The sequence below is a fragment of the Arachis hypogaea genome, chromosome 17 (assembly GCF_003086295.3).
Source record: "Arachis hypogaea cultivar Tifrunner chromosome 17, arahy.Tifrunner.gnm2.J5K5, whole genome shotgun sequence".
Taxonomy (NCBI): Eukaryota; Viridiplantae; Streptophyta; class Magnoliopsida; order Fabales; family Fabaceae; genus Arachis; species Arachis hypogaea.
In genome coordinates this window covers 27,392,800-27,412,548 of record NC_092052.1, presented here as the reverse complement: position 1 = coordinate 27,412,548, position 19,749 = coordinate 27,392,800, and the positions used below count along the sequence as shown (strand labels likewise).

Below are 19,749 nucleotides of genomic sequence, written 5' to 3'. Positions count from 1 at the left end.
GAAAAATGATTTACAGAAGCTATTTTGCTACGAAGAGTTTTTCTATCTTTAACCCCTAGCCCTTAATATGATGCCTCGTTAAAACCTCCTTCAGGAAAATCCTTCTCGGGAAAAAACCATGAAGTCGGAAAAAAGAGTACACTAGGGAGTAAGGTGCACTTTTAGCTGTAGTATCTCTTCGTGTTGGATGCATGCCACGACCTAGGGAGCTCGTTCCCTTGTAGGTCAGACACTTTGTAGTAACCTTTTTTCTAAGACTTCAATGATCTTGTAAGATCCTTTCCAATTTGCAGCCAACTTTCCTTTGCCCGACTTCTGTACTCTGATGTCATTTCTAATTAGTATGAGGTCGTTCATGGTGAAGCTTCTTCTGATGACTTTCTTGTTGTACCTTGTGGACATCCTTTGTTTCAACGCTTCTTCCATTATCCGAGCTTGTTCTTGGATTTCTAGGAGGAGTTCGAACTCTTCTTTTTAGTTTGAATGTTTTCTACTTCATTGTAGAACCTTATCCTTGGGCTTTCTTCATTTACTTCAATAGGGATCATGGCTTCTATGTCATAAGCAAGTCGTGTAAGAACCAAAATTAATCGACCGCTTAGATAAAATAAAATAATAAATTAATTGTCCGAAATGGGTTCGAAAATTTGGAAGTGCTAATTAGAAAATATAAAGGTGAGATTTGGATTCAGTAGATTTTTCCAAGTGGAAAAATGTAATTTTCTGTGAAAAATTTGCGTAAAAACACGTATTGGTAAAATAGCTGACAATACTGACTTAAGTCTGTCTGGTACTGCATGAGAGAAAATAAAATAGTAGAAAAACTTAGGAAAATATTTAGAATTGAAAACTGGGCACTAATTCTAAAGGTTTTGGCCTAAAGTTGGGTCAAATGAACAAAAAACACTAAGTGGGTTAGACTGGGCCTAAGTTGGGCCCAAGCCCAACATATATATGCTTCATTAGTGACCCAATCAGCTCATTTAACACACTCAATTCAGAAATTGAGAGGGAGGAGCACGCTGGTTTGAGAAGAGAAGAAGGAAACCCCATTTCACTATTCATCTTCATCCTTTTTTGCTTGTAACTTGAGCTACGGTGCTCCAATTCGCGTGCTATTTTCGGCCACGCAAAGCTTTCGTCGAGTTCATCATTTCTAGCCCAACAAAGTAGGTGAGAAGTCAAAACTCGTGCTCTAGTTCTCTGCCCTATGCATTTCCACATTTTAGGTTTTGTTTTTGAGTAAGTTTCATGATTTTTGTTGTCTACGTGCCAACCAATAGTGGACAATTGTTGGGTTTTATCCTAATCTGCTGTGAGTAAGGTAAGATACCTCTTAACCCTGTGATTTAGTGAAATTGTGAACCCTAGTTGCTTATTGTGATGAATTATATGATGTTAGCTTGAGCATTGGTGTTTGTTGGAGTTGTTTCGGTAATTTGGAGCTTTTGGATTTGAGTTTCGGTGGTTGAAGTTTTGTGGAAGCTTGGTTGGAATCAAGTTGGTGTTTTGAGCGTGTTGGAAATCGGCTAAAGTATGGTTTTCGGTTTTCTTTATGTAACATGTAATGTTTCATGAAATTTAGGCCAATGAACCTTAGGATAAATTTGAATTGTTGGTGATTTATGATGATTAATGGTGTTGTTGATGTTTGATGTTGAAGGTGAATATGTATTTTTATGGTTGATGTTGATGACAAGTTGTGATAATTGTGGGTTTTATGATGTTGAAGGTGAATATGTATTATTATGGTTGATGTTGATGACAAGTGGTGAATTGAATAATATTTAGGTGTGAAAATGGTTGAGAAGGTGAATTGGTAAGGAATGGAGCATATATATGGGATTGTGGTTGTTAAATGGTATGTTTTGGTATGGATTATATTATGTTTTGAAATTGGTTTGATTTGATGTTTTGGGAAACTAGAGAGCCTTGTATATTTTTATAAAACCTTGTTTTTGAAAAATTATGGCAAGGCATAACTTGGTCTCCGGACCCTCATTTTGGATGAAACTTGATTTAGATGAAAGTTGGGTCCGAGAGTTTTATGACGTTTGAAGAACAAGCAAAAAATGTTTTAAAATGAAAAAGTTATGTGCATTTGAAATTCGGCATAAAAATATGAATTCTGCAGCTTTCAAAAATTTTCTAAGTTATTATGAGCATGCATACGCGGAACAGTGCACACCACGCGGATATTGGCCACTGCCAAGTGATCTTGCGTACGCGGGCACTGACTTGCGTATGCGGAAGCATTGATTTTGAGGCATGCGTACGCGACTTGTAACATTTGACATGGGGATTTAAAGTGAACCCACAGAGTCTATGTTGGTCATCTCCTTTCTTCTCTTGTTGGAAAGAATGGAAGTCAGAGGTGTTATACAACAAGCAACGACTAAAGAAGCATGTTCATGGATTATCTTGCTGAGGATTGTATTTCATGTTTAAAGTGCTTATTTTCTCCAAATGTCCCAATTGAGTTGGAGGCAAATAATTCATTAGAGACCGCCGGACAAACATGTATGGCTAATTTAACTCTAGCAAAAATGCATAGGATGAGGGATGTATTGCTGTAATGAGTTAAAGAAAGTCTAGATAATATTTGCCTAAGAGTTTTGGGTGATTTGACGATGAATGCCATTTGGATGGATTACCAAAGAAATCATTCAGAATTTTTCATAAAATGTCACATTCTTGCCTGCTGTCGAGTCCAAATAATGATGTCGTACACCATGTACCAGCTGGAGGGATGCAACAACTACAAGGAGGAAGGCTAATAAATCAACAGGAATAAGAGAAACTTAAATATGTTTCCAAGGAACTAGATGACGCAGAGCGTCTGAAGACACTAACAATGTCCTTTGGAAGAGACTCTATGCCTACAACAGGCGTTATTGTAGATTTTTTTCACCAAAAAGTTCGGTCATGTCGTCGACAAAGTGACACTTCATACTCGGAAGGACAAAGATGCTGGCGATTATGCTTTTGTTCTTTCTAGTGATGCATCAATTCCGTGCATCATTATGAAAGATAAGAATGTTGTTGAAGATAGGCTAAATGGAAAGAATATTTGGATTAGATGGTGGACTAGAACGCACGTACGCTATAGCTAATAATATTTGGATTAGATGGTGGAAAGAATATTTGGATTTGATGGTGCATCCACGTTCTTTTTGTAAAATTTTGGCCTCCTAATTTCAATAAATGTTCCTATCGCATGACATTAATTTCGGAAACTTCCACTGTAAACATTAAAGAAGAATATTAAAAAAAAGTATTTACTCACTTCATTTAAAGAGTATAAATTATTCTTATCAATTTCAATTCTCTTGTGACATCATCCATCGGTAGACTACTTTCATTGACATTATGCATTTGTTGTAAAAAAACAACACAAGTAAGAGAATTAGTGACATAGTTTCAATAAGCATAGCGATTCAAAACCAAACACAAAATGCAATCATGATCTCACCAACCATGCTATCTTTACACTTTTCACTCGTATTTTTTGCCTCATATTTCCTTGATCCACCATTTTTTAAACCTTGCATGAACATTAAATAGAACTTATGTATATTTTTTTTTAATAATGGTTCACATATTTAGAATAATAACCTCTATATTATAAACACTAACTGTTACCTATGATTTTGGTCATAATAATTCTTCAGACTTAACAATGGAACATTTGGTAGATTTAACAAAGTTTTTTCTGAAGAAGGTGTTATAGGATTTTATATTTAAATATCATTGTAAATAAAAAACAAGTGATGTTTGAAAATGTTTTGAGTATTATGAACTAACTTAAAAGCCATTCATCTGTTGAGTGAAGTCAATCATGGTTGATGCATTCTCTATTGTTGTCTAGAAAAAATTAGCTTAGCCAGTCTTTTGCAATAGATAAGGGCATCACTTGTAGTAATGGCCATATTTGTAGCAATTAAAGCATACTCTTTTTTTCCTCCACAAAGACCTATGGGAAGGGGCTCATTTACTCTTAATAATAAAAAGATCATTAATGCCTTCTACGTTTGAATTGCAAATGAATAATTAGCTTCACAATTTTTGAATGAATTTCTTCAAAGTAAACATCTTTTTTACATACAAGATCACAGAGCTAATTGCAATTGGATGCTAATGTACCCATTCAAAACTTTAAAACCCTCTCAACATCATCCTTATCATACATTCTTGTACAACTAAATTCATTCTTTGCATTCTTAGTCTACCTTTTATAGATTAAAGACTCTGGAAATTCAAGAAGGTTCTCATACTTCATGGTATAGAAAATGTGGCTACAAGGAATGCCAAGCATGAAAATAGATTATTACATCTATGTAGTTCCACCAATCGATCTTTTATCAGGTCTCCTAAAGCAGTCATACTAAATTTAACCTTGTCCCTAACAGTAGACAATAACTTGATATTTAATGCCCCATCCTTCTGAATCGTGTTACGTATTTACTTAAAAATGTTACGAGTGAAACAATTTGTTGCAAATCTTTCATGAACTTCTAAGAAAGTAATCATCATGAGCTTAGAGCATTGAGATTTAAAGTCAGCTACTAATTCATTGTTTCTATATTCATTTAATTTCCTATCTAGGTTACGCAGGAAGTCAATTAGTCTATTCTTGTGGTTAACATAAAATCTAATTAGAGAGTTTATACCTTCACACTGTGACGTTGTTCTAATGTACCTAAAAAACCTTTTCCTTAGGAAACAATATGCCCACATCATTCGAGTTTCATAAGTTTTTACCATTCATGTACTGTGTTAACCCGTTACCCTAAACCTTACCTATAGTCGTAAAGCGAAGAATAACAAAGTGTCACGACAATTCTAAAGCTCATACAGTAGTAAATATAGAAGGAAATACTAATACTAGAAGCCTGATGAAGAATTATAGCCCAAGGACACAGAAATAGAGATACAATGCGTGAAACGTTCCTCATGATAACAAAAGGTGTAAAGACACAAGATACAACATAGAACATAATACCATAATGATCATATATATATATAAAAGTATGATAGTCAAAAGAACTCTAGTCGTAGCCCGCGGAGTTTAGGCCAACTAGTTACAAACAGACAAAACATAGTTTTTATGTTAAAACAGCTTATACAACTTATCTCTCAAGTAAACCTCTAAGGTAATAAAGTATAAAATACAAAAGTGGGAGAATAACTACAACAAAAGTAAAGTAAAATAAAGCATAAGAAAGATCATCCTCTGCTCTGTCACCATATCCACAAACTCACCGAGGTGGGTTGCGACCTGCATCTGAAAAACAACAACATATGGTATGAGAACCGGAGGTTCTCAGTCTGGTAACAGTGTCTAATATGTAAGATATAAGGTTTTGGGATGCCAAATGCAATCCTAGAACTTCACATCAAATACAGATATTCAAGTTTAATAGAATAAATAACTTAAACCATAAACTATAAACAGGGTTATCTAAACTTAGGAGATTTCTAACTAATACCAAGCACACCGATATATCCCACAGTCTTCGCTAGCCTACCCTCCACACGATCCCATTGCTGCCGCCTACTTGACCTCCTCAGCACCAGACAATCAAAAGTATATGCAAACAAGTAATACACAGGTAATATTCATGTATCGCAAGTAATTCAAGAAGCAAGTAGGCATATTATATATTTAGGCAGACGACAAGTAATCAAAGCAAACAAGCACATAAGAGATGCATATGATGAATGTCTATCCTATTTGGCTCGTAATATCAGTTGTCGGTTCAAAATGCCAACCCGACACATCCTCGGGATGTCGCCTCTTTGCCATGCCAGGGATATAGTGCCCTGCTCACTCTCAACTCATGGATATAGTGCCTGGCACACTCTTTAAGGTTATAGTGCCCATGTTCACTCTTGCAGTAGAAAGGTTATGCGAGCAGGAGACTGTCTCAGTCCTCACATCTCAACGTAGGCAGAAGACTGCCTCGGCACCTACGCCGGCACCACTACCTCAACAAGCGGGAGACTGCCACAGCCATTGCTTGAGGCGTATAGCGACTTACCAATACAATTCGTATCACGTGAGTGGGAGACTACCATAACCCTCACATCCGAACGTAGGCGGGAGACTGCCACAGCTCCTACAACGAAGAACAATGCATATAACAATCAGATAATCAATCTCATCATCTAGCCTCAATATCACAAGTTCATCATAAACCCAGCTCCCCATCAGTTCACATGACAACTCCATCCAACTGATATACGAGGTCTAAGTCACCGTCTTCTAAACTCATACATAAATTATCAATTTAGTCCACTAACCCATCTCTATTAGTCTTAAGGCCTAATTACTAGTTAGCAATCTTAAACAGTAGATAAAGAAGTTTGGAAAGTTAGAAAACCCTTGAAAAGTTAAGAAAAACTATTTTTCTGCAAAACAGGGGTCTCGCATACGCAAGACTCCTATCTGCGCACGCATGTTGTTAAAATTAGGTGGTCACGTACGCGACACCCTGCTCGCATACACTAGTATTCCCACCTGAATGGAATGCTCGCGTCGCGTGTTAAATTCTCGCGTACGCATGCCTTGAAATTACATGCTCGTGTACGCATACTAGTGTCTGCGTACACGAGACCCCCAGGCAATAGAGAAAGCCCACATCACGTGCACAGGTTCGTGTACGCATATTTTATCAAACTCAGAAAAATTTAAAGTTGCAAAAAATAAGATTTTCATACCGAACTTTAAACGTTCATAACTTCCTTTACAAAACTCCATTTTTCCCAAACTTTATATCATTTTAATGCTCTCAAAGTCATCTTTAATTAAAAATAAAAATCATTAAATTTCAAGATCTGAGGCTCAAGTTATGATCCGCTAAAGTTCGATAAAAACAAAGCTTTACCAAATTCAACAAAATTCTCTAATTTCCAAAACTTCAAATCCAAACTAAATCAAACACACCTAAAACCAACACAAAACCTCATACCAATATTTCTCAACATCTCTCATTCATTCACTATTAAAACCATTTAATCCTCACTAACTTACTTAGATTTTTATCAAACTCCTCACTTCCTCAACTCAATCATAATTAAAGCTCACAATCACCACCAATTGTTAACAACACCAACCATAATATTCAATACTCATTATCATCATCAACATTCACAATCAAACACAAACAATCACCATCTTAGTTCATCAAAATCATCACAAGCATCAATAATCATCAAACATCATCAACACCAATAATCCCCAACAATCACCATCACCCACAATAATCAATAACTACCAACAATTAACATCAATCCATCATCATATTAGAATCCACCACAATCATACCTCGACATATACCTTTTCTTTATTCTCCATCATCATGCATATACCACAAACATAGTTCAAACAACCATATATCCAATTCAATCCTATCCTATGGTCCACTAACATAAGTTTCACTAAACATTACATATTACATAAAGGAAACTGAAACCATACCTTGGCCGATTATCCTCTACGCACAAAACCACTTCACCACAAGCTTTCAAGCCTTCACTCAATGCCAAATAACACCAAGAACACTCTATATCACGTAAAACAACAAGAATTAAAGTTAGGGTTTATGACATACAACTAAACATAAGGATTTAGTGATATCTCACCTTATCCAATGAGTTTTGGAGTAAAACCCACTACTCATCCACCATTAAATTCACAATTCTTTTAACTTCACCTGTATCTTCATTTATTGCTAGTAACATCTAATGAATATTCATCATCTGAAATCGATTCATAATTGAAATCATCACCCAAATGATTGTCCGAATTAGATTTTCATTATCCATGTACGTAGACATTATGTTTACCTAGCACAATCAAACATGGTGAATTAAAACTATAGGAATTTATTAGATTATTTATTAAAACATAAATAATTCTTTCTTAGAAATAATTTTATCAAAATATGCATAAATTAAAGACAATTTATGACATAACATAACTACATGATAATTTTACCCATTGCTAAACATTATCAATAGTTGTACGGTACAACTTTATTAATTTTTGGTCTTGTTTAATTTGACGATAGTGTTCCAACATATACATAACGATGAAAATGATTCATTCAACTAAAATTAAAGTAAAGAAATAACGCTAACTACCAACGTATTATTGAGTTTTCTTTTATCAACATTTTCTCCCAGTATATATAGATTATAGTTGAAATAATGCAGGTTTAGGTTGTGAATTTCACTAAATTTACTAAGAACTTCTAAAAAAAGAAGAAGAAAGCATATAAATCACAATATGATCATCAACAAAACATATACATATATATATAAATTTTGATAGTCATGGGCTTAGGTGCTTTTATTTACAAAGTAGATGAATATAACCAAATATTTGTTATTAATTTATAACATATTATCATTATTAAATTGAATTGCACCTTTCGTACTTCCGACTTGTGAAGATTTTCTTCTTTGTTGTTTTCCAAAATTAAAAAAAATATTTGATGGTTGAACGAAACTTTGTGAAAAGAGAGAATAGAAAGGACAATCACTATCGTCATCACAAATTTAAAATCTTGCAGATCGCTTCTTTTTTAATTGAGAATCTAATAAAACTAGAAAACAAGAGGATCTTTCACTGCATGAAAACAAAATTAATAGATAATTTATTAATTTGCATAATGATAAATCATGGAATATATTTACAGTATAATTCAAACTTATGAAAAAATTAAAACGAATTGGAATCTCTTATAGGTGGTGAAAAATAAGGCAATCAAGACACTCCTTAAGCACAGCTACAATGAATTGTAGAACCCTAATTTTATTTAAAAAATGAATCCCTACTGTACAATATGTACAATGGGCTAATTATTTAGCCCAATAGGGATAAATAATAAAAACCCGTCCACTCTAAATTCAAAAATTCTTATTCAGTTATTTCACATCGAATTTTAAATTTCAAAATCCCCTAATTTTAAATTTTAAATTTTAAAAAAATCCAATTAATTATTTCAAAAAAATAACGATCTAAAATTCTAATTTACCAAAACATTTCATTTCAATACCCTCTTTTTTTTCAACCAGCAGCCACCCCACCTTCATCAATAATCATTCCACTCCACCTTCGCTGCTTGGCTTGCCACACGCCACTCACCTTTAGTAAAAATAACCATCCACTTAAGAATAAAAATAATCATCTGCATACCTAATGAATTGAATATCTAATATATTGTAATTATATATAACTAAACTCAATCCAGTCAAAATAATCATCTACATAAAAATTAAAATAATCATCCGCATACCTACTAAAATGATCATCTTAAATTGACCATTAAATACATTAAAATATCCCATTTACATTAAAAATAAACATCTCATTTACATGAAAAATAAACATCTACATGCATATATAAAACTTCGGCTGCATACTGTCTCCCAACAAAGAATTTCTTCCGATTGGTTGCTTCAAAGGAAGTGTCACTACAAGTAGGTTTATGTAAAGGACTCTCGAAGACACCAACATTTTGCTTCTTGGCATTTTTCTTCTCTGGCCTCGCTTAAAGCACCACAGTATAAAAATATAAACGCATAACAAAATAAATATCAAAAGACCAGCACCAGCAATCCAAATGATATTCTTAGCCATAAATGACTTCCTAGCATTTGCAAGCATTGATGCAGTTGGAAAGAAGGACTATTTGCTACTCTCCACGGTGATTTCTCAGGGGATGGAGTCATAGCCATATGATGTATGATCATATATGTATTCTAATCTAAACATGCAAGAAGTATTTACTTTTCTTGCCTATTTAATTTTCTATTTGAAATATAATTTCAATAATAATAATAATACCATTAGATGTATTTCATATTCAATATACAACACTACTAATATTCCAGCGGATTTATTGCCATCATGCACAGGAACATTGGTGCTTACTTATTGGGTGTCAAGGTCTCCAAAGTATTCAAGTCTCATGCTTGTACATGCAATTTAAACTTAGTCATATAAATTCATATATCAATAAAAGATAGTCCAATAAATATCTAGTTTCAACCAGCGTCAACGCAATATGCCATGAGTGGAGTTGCTCACCTCCGCAATCTGCACTCTCCAAAAGTCAGTTGAAACTTACTTGACTCAATGTCCCCTGTTCTCTCTCTCTATCACATGATCAAGTTGAATTCCTTCCTACAATGCACTTTAATTTTTCTCCTTGTGAATGTTGTCATTCGTTTTAGACTTAGTACGGTCACAATACCAAATGTCCTTTCCATTTCATGTGAACACCATGTGTATGGTGTGAGTGTTTTTTAGTTTAGTATTTCCCAAAAGTTGCCTCGAGTTTGGCGAACAGCTTGTATAGTCCTAAATATAGCCATCAAGGCGATAACTCAATAGGAGAAAAACTTTTAAAATACGGAAGACGGAATGAGTAGTATACCAAAACAAGAAGAGATCTGAAGCTTTAGTTTTGTCGACCGTGTTGTATGCGGTTTAATCGACGCGTCAATATGCACTGATTACTTAGATGTCCTGATATAACAAGTTTTTGAACTTTGAAAGCAGAAAGCAACCTGTGTCGAGATTCATCACACCTGAACCTAACGACACATTAACCAAAAACTTAGGAAGTGGGTGGATGCAACCTCATGGTGCCATGACGATGCCCCAATAGAAAAACTTTAGCAATGATCGAAGGATTTAATACCATTAGGTAATTGTGAATTGAATGACAAAAATCCATCTACCTTTCACCCATCGGAGGAAAAATGACAAGGCTATACATTAAGGTGTCATGGTATGTTAGTCACGCCGGTATCAACCCAACCCCGAAAGATTTGACAACCTAGGTTCTAAATTGAAAACCGAAACAATAGATAAAGGGTTAGTGAAATTCAAACTAAGATTTTAACTACGCGATCCCAACCAAATGATTTAATTGGAAGTGAAGACATAGATAGTTAGAAAAAGGGAAGTTGCACCTTCTTAGAAATTATTTCGACGAGGTTAGGAGCGGTGAGCAATTGAGACCAAGTGATTAAAACGAAGGAGTATTGAATTCGAAACGAGATGACTACCCACACCTCTTTTCAGGTAACTGAATTTGAATTTTGAGGACAAAATTCTTAATTAGGTGGGTAGGATGTAAACCCCATAAAATTAGTGAATAATTAGTCAATAAATTAACTTTTAATAAAGAAAATAAAAAATGTGAATATTATATTAAATTAGAATAGAGCTTATTAAAATGAGAATTTTGACACCAATTTCAAAAAATTTGACCTAAGATTGGGCTGAACGGGCCGAACCAATTGAATTGGGCCCAAAATGGGCCCAAGTCCCAACTAGTCAGCCCAAGTAATTAAAGAAGAGGCACTCTTCTTCCCTTCACTCAGCAAACACGATGAAGCAGCACCCATTGTGAAAGGGAAGAAGACATAAACCTAACACCACATTCTATCCACCATAACTTCTTCATCCGAACTCCGATTGCCGCACCATCTGCCACCATGTGTTCACCGCGTCGAGCTCTACAATTCTATCAGTAAAATTTTTTTGGTAAGATACTCTAACACTCCAACCTCTCCTTCCCCTCAATTTTCAAAAATTATGTGTGCCCAAGTTAAGAATTTGTTAATTTTGATTCTCTAGGTTCAAATTAGCTTGTGGAGCTTGTTGGTTTTGGCTCTCTTGGTCTGGCGTACGGTGAGGTTTCTTGCCTTGGCCAAATTCTTTGTTATGAGTATGTGAATTCTGAATTTTGAATCATATATGCATAATAGGTGTGAACTAGGTGTGTGTATACAAGTTTTGGAATTGAATTGTGGACATTTGAAGGCTTGGTGAAGAATTGGCGTCAAAGTCTTGGCGGTTTTGTGAATTGTGGGGCTGTGTGTATGACTTAAGGGTTGCCTTGGACCAACGCGGGAATCAGCCAAGGTATGGGTTAGGTTTCGCACATTTAATATGTAATGCTCTGTGAAAACTTAGTTGAGATGACCGTAGGATAGGAATGAATGTTTGAATATGTGAATGGCTTAGTTCTTTATTGATACATCTTGAACATGGTTGGGTTTTGGTTTGATGTGGATGTTGGTGTTGGAATTAATGATGTTGTTAACGTATGATGATGAATATGAGTTTATTGGAATTAATGATGATGAGTTAATGATGTTGCTAATGTATGATGATGAATATGAATTTGAGGTGGTTGATTGATGAATCTTGTAGACTAGGTAATAAGTGTTTGGTTTGAGGTTATGCATATATATATATATATATATATGTGTGTGTGTGTGTGTGTGTGTGTGTGTGTGTGTGTGTGTGTGTGTGTGTGTGTGTAGGTTGATATATGATATTGTGGGGTTGAACTATGGTAGTTATGGGATGATTATTATGGTAATGGTAATGTGATGTTGAGCTGATTTTGGTGCATGAAACATTAGGTTGAAACTGAATTTCAAGGAAAAGAGGTTTTGAAGCTTTTGTAAAATTTGATTTTTGGCCGAACTTCGGTGACTCATAACTTGGCTTCCGGACTCCTAAATGGTTTCAAACTGGTTTTGTATGAAAATTGAATTTGTGAAGTTTATGCCGTTTCAAGAATGGAGGAAAAATGTTTTAAGACGGAAAAGTTATGCATGCCGGAAGTTCGGGGTTTAAAGTGGCAAAGCTGCAGATTCAGGCTTGGTGGAAGATTTTTTTTGGAAACTCGTGCATCCATGCGTACGCATGGCTGACGCGTACGCGTGGCTGACGCGTACGCGTGGCTGACGCGTACGCGTGGCTGACGCGTACGCGTGGTATGGGCGCTTACATGCGTACGTGTAACCAAGGGATGCATACGCAACCTGAGCTAAATGCCTACCCACGCGTACACATGGCCAACGCATACGCATGGCCCTGTTTTTTGCGAAACCAGATTTTGAATTTTTAAACTGAATTCTAAACTTCTAAACCTCTATTTTTATTCTTTTAACCCTAGATCTTATTAGTAAGCTTAGTAATTAGTTGAAGCTAGGAAATTGAGGTAACTCGGGGATGAAAAAAAGGGTAAACGTGATGAATTATAAGAGAATGATGTGAAAGTTAAATGAATACATGTTGCTATGGCTATAAAGAACAAATGTAAGGAAATGATGATGATAAATGATGAGATTTGGGGATGATTGTGTGTGGCCAAAATGGTCGATATGACAAGTTGAGGACGGAAGTTTCCTCTCTTGTCGTGATATAGATGTGGGGAAGGTGGAAAGGCACTCTCCTTCGTATTGTTTCCCCCACATTCTTCTCTGGTTGCAAGGTGAAAAAGCACACTCCTTCGATGTGGAAAGGCACTCTCCTTCGTGAAACCTCCAGGAGAACGTGGAAAGGCACTCTCCTTTGTTTATGATCCTCCTGGAGATACGCATCCTAGAGACTAATGTCTGGGTTAGCTACCAGATGTGTCAGGTTCTGGCAAAGTAACTGACACGTGAGCTCACAGCTAGTAGGATAGACATTCATCATATGCATTTTGTTTGTTTGTTTGCTAAGCCTTACTTGGGATTGCCTACCTGAATATATATTATGCTATTTGTTATATTTGCTACCTGCACTACCTGTTTTCTACTTGTGCTTGGAATTGGTTGGTTCTTTGTCTCTGTTAAATCATTGGTGATGGAGGAACGGAGGAAAGGTGGATCGGTTTGGTGATAAAGTTAGGATTAAGTAAGTTTAGTATTCCTTAGAACACCTACCCTTTTTATGGCTTCTGTTTAGAATTAAGCTTTATAACTGAGTGTCAGCATTCTAGAATTGCCTCTGGCATTCCCAAGACCTTGTATATTATGTGTGTGGCACCTTTACCATGTTAAGAACCTCCGGTTCTCACCCCATACTGTGTTGTTATTTTTAGATGCAGGTCGAGAGGCTCCTTACTAGGCATCTGGATTCTTGAAGCGGAGTAGTTTCTGGGTTCTTTTGCTATGTAGCTTATGTATATATGTGTGTGTGTGTGTGTGTGTGTGTGTGTGTGTGTGTGTGTGTGTGTGTGTGTGTGTGTGTGTGTGTGTGTGTGTTTTAAAATCCGTTGTTTATTCATACTACTTCTCTTTGTGGTTTGTGTTATATTTTTTCCTGCTGCTGCAGATTACCACATGCTCCAGATATGGAAATTTACTCTATGTATGGGGTTGGAATCCCAACGTAAAGAGCCTATGTTTATAAGTCAACTTCCCAATCGGAATGCTACATTCCGTTTCAGATTGACACATCAGCAAATGGTGGAGATGAGGACCCTGTTTTAAAGGATGGAGTTTATAGTGCCAATGGGGATGAAACCGTTCCTGTTTTAAGCGTTTGCTTCATGTGTGCAAAAGGTTGGCGGGGAAAAATCCGCTTTAATCCTTCATAAGAGAGTATGAACATGCTGCTCCGGCTAATCTTCTCGAAGGAAGGGAAACCCAGAGTGGTGCTCATGTTGATATATTAGGGAACTTCGTACTTATTGAAGATATTATACGAGTAGCAGCAGGAGCCTCTGGTGAGGACGTAGATGGATATATAGTTCACTCAGAGATTTTCAAAGGGTTTGAAAATATTGACTCTCAATGCAATGAATGTTCCGGCTGGTAGCTCTTCCTTTGTTAAATTATTTTGTACTTTTTGGATTATAAATACTCATTGTTACCTTAGTTTAGCATGAGTATTACCCATGAGGTTATAAAGAACTGTTGTTAGGAGTTAAATGGAAATGTGCACTAATCTTTGATCATTTTAGCATTGGCATTGTGACACCGAACCAATCATTTCTATGTGTTGTGAGTTTTGTGAAATGTTACCTATTCTATATGTTTGTGTTTTGGATTAATTTTAAGACACTTCTCAATTGTATCATATCATTAATAATTTCCTCTTTTGGTGCATGCGTTTATCTTCTTTTGTTAGTGCTACTACTAACGCATATACTTAAAATGATGACAAGGCTATGTGTACACCACAAAATCAGTCATGATTTTCTATTCAATTGTTTATTTTTTTATTAGATAAAGTAATTTCAAAAACATTTGGATCTTATTAGCTCTCTCTCATGTCAATTTGAGAGTGAAATACGTAATTCTCTGAATACACGATTTTGACATTGATGGCACAAAATTATAAATAAAAGTTTTTAACGAAAAAAAATTAGGACATCATGTATTATTAAGGTATATCAGAATAGCATCAATTTATAGATATTTGCTTGAATCTACGTAACAATATAATTTTGTTATTTTAAAACACAAGGAGTAGTATTAACGTTATACGCATAACCAAATTATTAGTTAATAAGTTGTCTTCGAGTGGGTTGATAACTTCGTTCACTTACCATATTTTTCAAGCTCTTGTGACTTAACTCGAACAGTTTACTTATGATTAGTTGATTTATTGTAGAGTAAGTTTAACTATATATTTTATAATAATAACTCTGTTCTCATTGTCACTATTTACGAAAACACTAAGTTTTTTTTAATATAATGAATGGTGTATTCACTATATTTTACCCAATTACTGCTGAATCCATTTTTTCAATATATGTTGAATATGTAAACTGTAAATAGGTAACCAAATTTTGCATCATGTCATAATGAAAAGATCTGCAGCAGCAGCAGGCGCTAGACCATTCAATCCATGAAGTTCTCTATACTCAGAAAGACTAGCAAATTTTGGATGAAGCTTATACATACAAACTTAGTCACTTCATAATAACATAGACATTGAAAACACTATAATATTAGCAATACACTTCATGAGTTCAAAATATGGTGAATGTAAACTTTAGGATCCCAATCACCCACAGGCTTTAAGATATTTCAATTGTCAGATCTACCCGGCGGTTCTGCAAGGAGTCCATCTTCAAGATAATGGTGTCATTTTCCTTCAAGTTATAAGTTTGACAACATTCGGCCCAATCCACCCTGAATTTCCACTCTGTATTTCTTCCTTGACTTTTGAGTAGATGGAAAAAAAAGATGTTGTTGCCTCCGCTAGATGATGGACCAGCGATTTGCCAAATTGAACCATGTCCAAATGGAGTGAGATGTGCAGCAAAACTAGCACCCATGTACTGCAAAAAAATGAAGCATTGTTAGTGTTTTGGGAGAAATTATTAAGGTTATGTATCGTAAATGGATAATTAGAATTTGATGTGTTTGCATAAAATTGATATGAATTATTTAGAATCAACTTACCAGCCTACTTCTGGTCACGTCAGTACGTGTCAATGTTTTTCTATAGGAAACCTATGGATTGTACCTGCTTGAGGATAGCTTACATTGTTAGTCTCCATCCTAAAATTTATCTCAATGTTATCTAGAAATAAAATTTATGGATAAATACATAAATTAAGTGTCACATTACCTATTGTTAGGTATTTATTCTCTTTCAGAACTGTCTTTGCTCAACTCAATGGTTGAATTGCTTTCATCACACACAATTATTGGATTGTTAGGGTTATTACCCTCTATTGTTGAATCTTCATCCTCATCTGATGATTCTTGAAGCTCGGATGATTCAGACCCGGACAATATCATAACATCAGGTGAGGAGGTGTCACTGTTGCTGCTGTAATCTAGATGAAATGCTCTTTTTACATTGTGCAGTGTATTTTGGTCTAATCGGTCCACCACTGATGTTAGGATTTATGCTAGTAAAGAATTTTATAAAAATAGTCGCGTTGTAGATATAGTTTCTAAACCAACAGAAATTCTTTCGTACAAACATTTTGGTTGTCACAAGTAACAAACCCCTAAATAAATTGATAACCGAAGTATTTAAACCTCGGGTCGTCTTCTCAAGGAACTACAGGGAAGTATGTTCTTATTATCGGTTATGGAGATTGTAAATTGGGGTTTTGAAGATGAGGAGCAAGTAATTTAAATTGCAATTGAAATAAGTAAAAGACTGTAAAGTAAATAAATAACTGTAAAATAAACTTTTGGCAAGGTATGAGAAATTAGAAGTCCTATCCTAGTTATCTTTATCAATGATGATGAAGATTGAATCTTAATTCCACTCAGTTAGTCTTTACTTGAAGTAAAGAAAAGTCAAGTGACTAATTAGTTAGATCCTCAAATCCTAATTAATCCCTAAGGGAAGATTGGGATTATTGAAGTTCAATTCAATTAGCAAAGACAACAATTATCAATCATGTTTGAGTTTGATAACTCCTGAGTTACTGATTTCTTAACCAAGATCAAAAAGGGAAAAAGTAAATCTACCGGAATAAAAATATCTTCAGATTGTAAGCAACAGTAATATAAATAAAGGAGAGCAATAGTAAAATGAAATACCTCAAATAACATTAATCAAAAGAATAATCTGTAACATAGAAGAATTCATAAACTAAATTGAGAAGGTAAATAAAAAGGAATATTGAACCTGACAAATAGAGATAATCCTAAAAGCAAAAGAAATCCTAATTCTAAATCCTAAAAGAGAGAGGAGAGAACCTCTCCCTCTAAACTACATCTAATTCATGAATAGTGACTAAAATTGGAGACTCTCCTTTGAATGGATGCATTCTCCCACTTCATAACCTCTGATCTGTGCCTTCTGGACTTGGATTTGGGCCAAAAAGTGCTTCAGAAATTGCTGGGAGCGTTTTCTGTAGTTTTTGGTGCGTGGCTTCTATCACGCGGTCGCGTCAATTGGAGTTTTCCTTGTCGCGCGGTCGCGTCAGTCATGCGTCCGCGTCAAGCACGCGGTCGCGTCGCAGTGAATTCGCGCTGGCATGCGGCCGCGTCGTCCATGCGATCACGTCACTGCCTGTTTCAGTAAAAACTTCGTTTTATGCTTTCCTTCCAATTTTGTATGTTTCCTTTTCATCCTTTAAGTCATTCCTGCCTTAGAAGATCTGAAATTACTCAACACACGAGTCATGGTATCGAATGGTAATAAAGGGAAATTAAAATAATTACTTTTAAAGCATAGGAAACATGTTTTTCACATACATCACATAATAAGGAAGGGAAAGTAAAATCGTGCAATTAATATGAATAAGTGGGTGAAGGATTAAATAAATCACTTAAATTAGGCACAGAATATATCATAAAATATGGGTTTATCAACCTCCCCACACTTAAACAATAGCATGTCCTCATGCTAAATCCAAGATAAAGAGTAAGGTAAGGTTGAAGTGGTGGAAATGCAACTACCTAAATGCATCATGCAATTCTAATTATTTTTATTCACTTGTATATAAAGCTTACATGTAGTTGAATTAATTCACATTTCTCAAGGAATTTATATATATGGCCAGACCTCAGATAATGATAAAGCACTTTTACAATTGAGATGGGAAAGAAAAAGAAAAATATTTTATAAACTTGCAAGACAATTAATAATTCAAGCAGAGATATATGTTAATGAGCTATTGAACCTTCACTGGATTTTGTGTTTACTCTCTATTCACTCAGTGTTTATTGGGTTAATCACTCTATTCTTCTTTTTATCCTTACTTTCTACAACTTTGTTCTTCATCTAACCAATCAACAATTATAGAATTTAGGCATACAAAAATCATGAGGTCTTTAATTAAGGTTGTAATGGGGCCAAGGTAAAGGTAAGGGTATATGTATAAGGCTAAGTGAGCTAATTAAGTGAATCCTTGATTAGTCTAAGATCTCACCTAACATACATATTTTGTAAAGCAGAGCTTCTTTACCTATTTTCCCATATTTTTCCCACTTTTGATGTTACATGCTCATGCCTTAATTTTAATTTTTATCCCATGTGCATTATTTTATTTTGCAATTGGGGAATTCTTTCGTATCCCCTTTATTCAAATACTGAAATAAATTTTTTTTTACACATGGTAACTTACTTACTTTGATTTCACATGAGCATGTTTCCCAAAGATTCTTATTTTGAAACTTTTCAACATTATACCTTTGTTTCTATCATCCATGTTCCCATAAAGTTTCCCTACTTACACAACATACAATTTCTATCTTAAGCTAACCAAGAATTCAACTTGGGATTTTTATTTTGTTTTTCTGCTTAGGGCTAGTAATGTGGTTATAAAACAAGAGGGGTTTTAAAGGCTCAAGGGGGCTAACAATGGTGATGTAAAAGGTAGGCTAATTTGGGAATAGTGAGCTAAAATCAAACAATGGCCTCAATCACTTTCTTGGTATGTATCTATATTTTATAATCGGACATATAGATTAAAACAAAGTAAAGAACATCAAAATAAAAAAGAAGGGCGGAACACACAGGAATAAAAATTATGGTTTGAATGTAACCATACAATTAAGCTCAAAACTCACAGGCTGTGTGTTTTCTAACTCAAAAATCATATATCAGTTATACATGTCATGCAAGTAAAAATTAAGAGTTCCCATTACTCTCAATGTAAAACTTAAGGTGGCTTTAAAGTTCTAATGTTTCTCCTTGATGAAATGTTGTTAACTAACTAACATATAATGCTATATATACAAGGTGTGTGGATTGTTTCTATTATGTTCAAGTCTCTAGTTTACTTCCTTTTATAATTTCAATTTAAACTAAGCTATCTTATGCTAAAAAGGGTAAACTATACTAATTAATCCACATTTTCGATAACTAATAAGTTAGAATTGCAAACTAAACTAAATGGCTAAAGTATGAACTAAAAGTGCAAAATGCAGAAATAGAGTAAAAATACATGAAAATAGCAGTGTATAAGTGCTGAGAAAATAAAAATAAAAATAAAAGAGAAAAATACAGAAAAAGTAGCAAAATAA

At 34.8% G+C, this 19,749-nt stretch overlaps 1 pseudogene; it reads left to right on the top strand.

Annotated features, from left to right (window-relative positions):
- Positions 1 to 5,840: 5,840 nt before the first annotated feature.
- Positions 5,841 to 19,749, top strand: LOC112763065 (phospholipid:diacylglycerol acyltransferase 1-like; annotated as a pseudogene).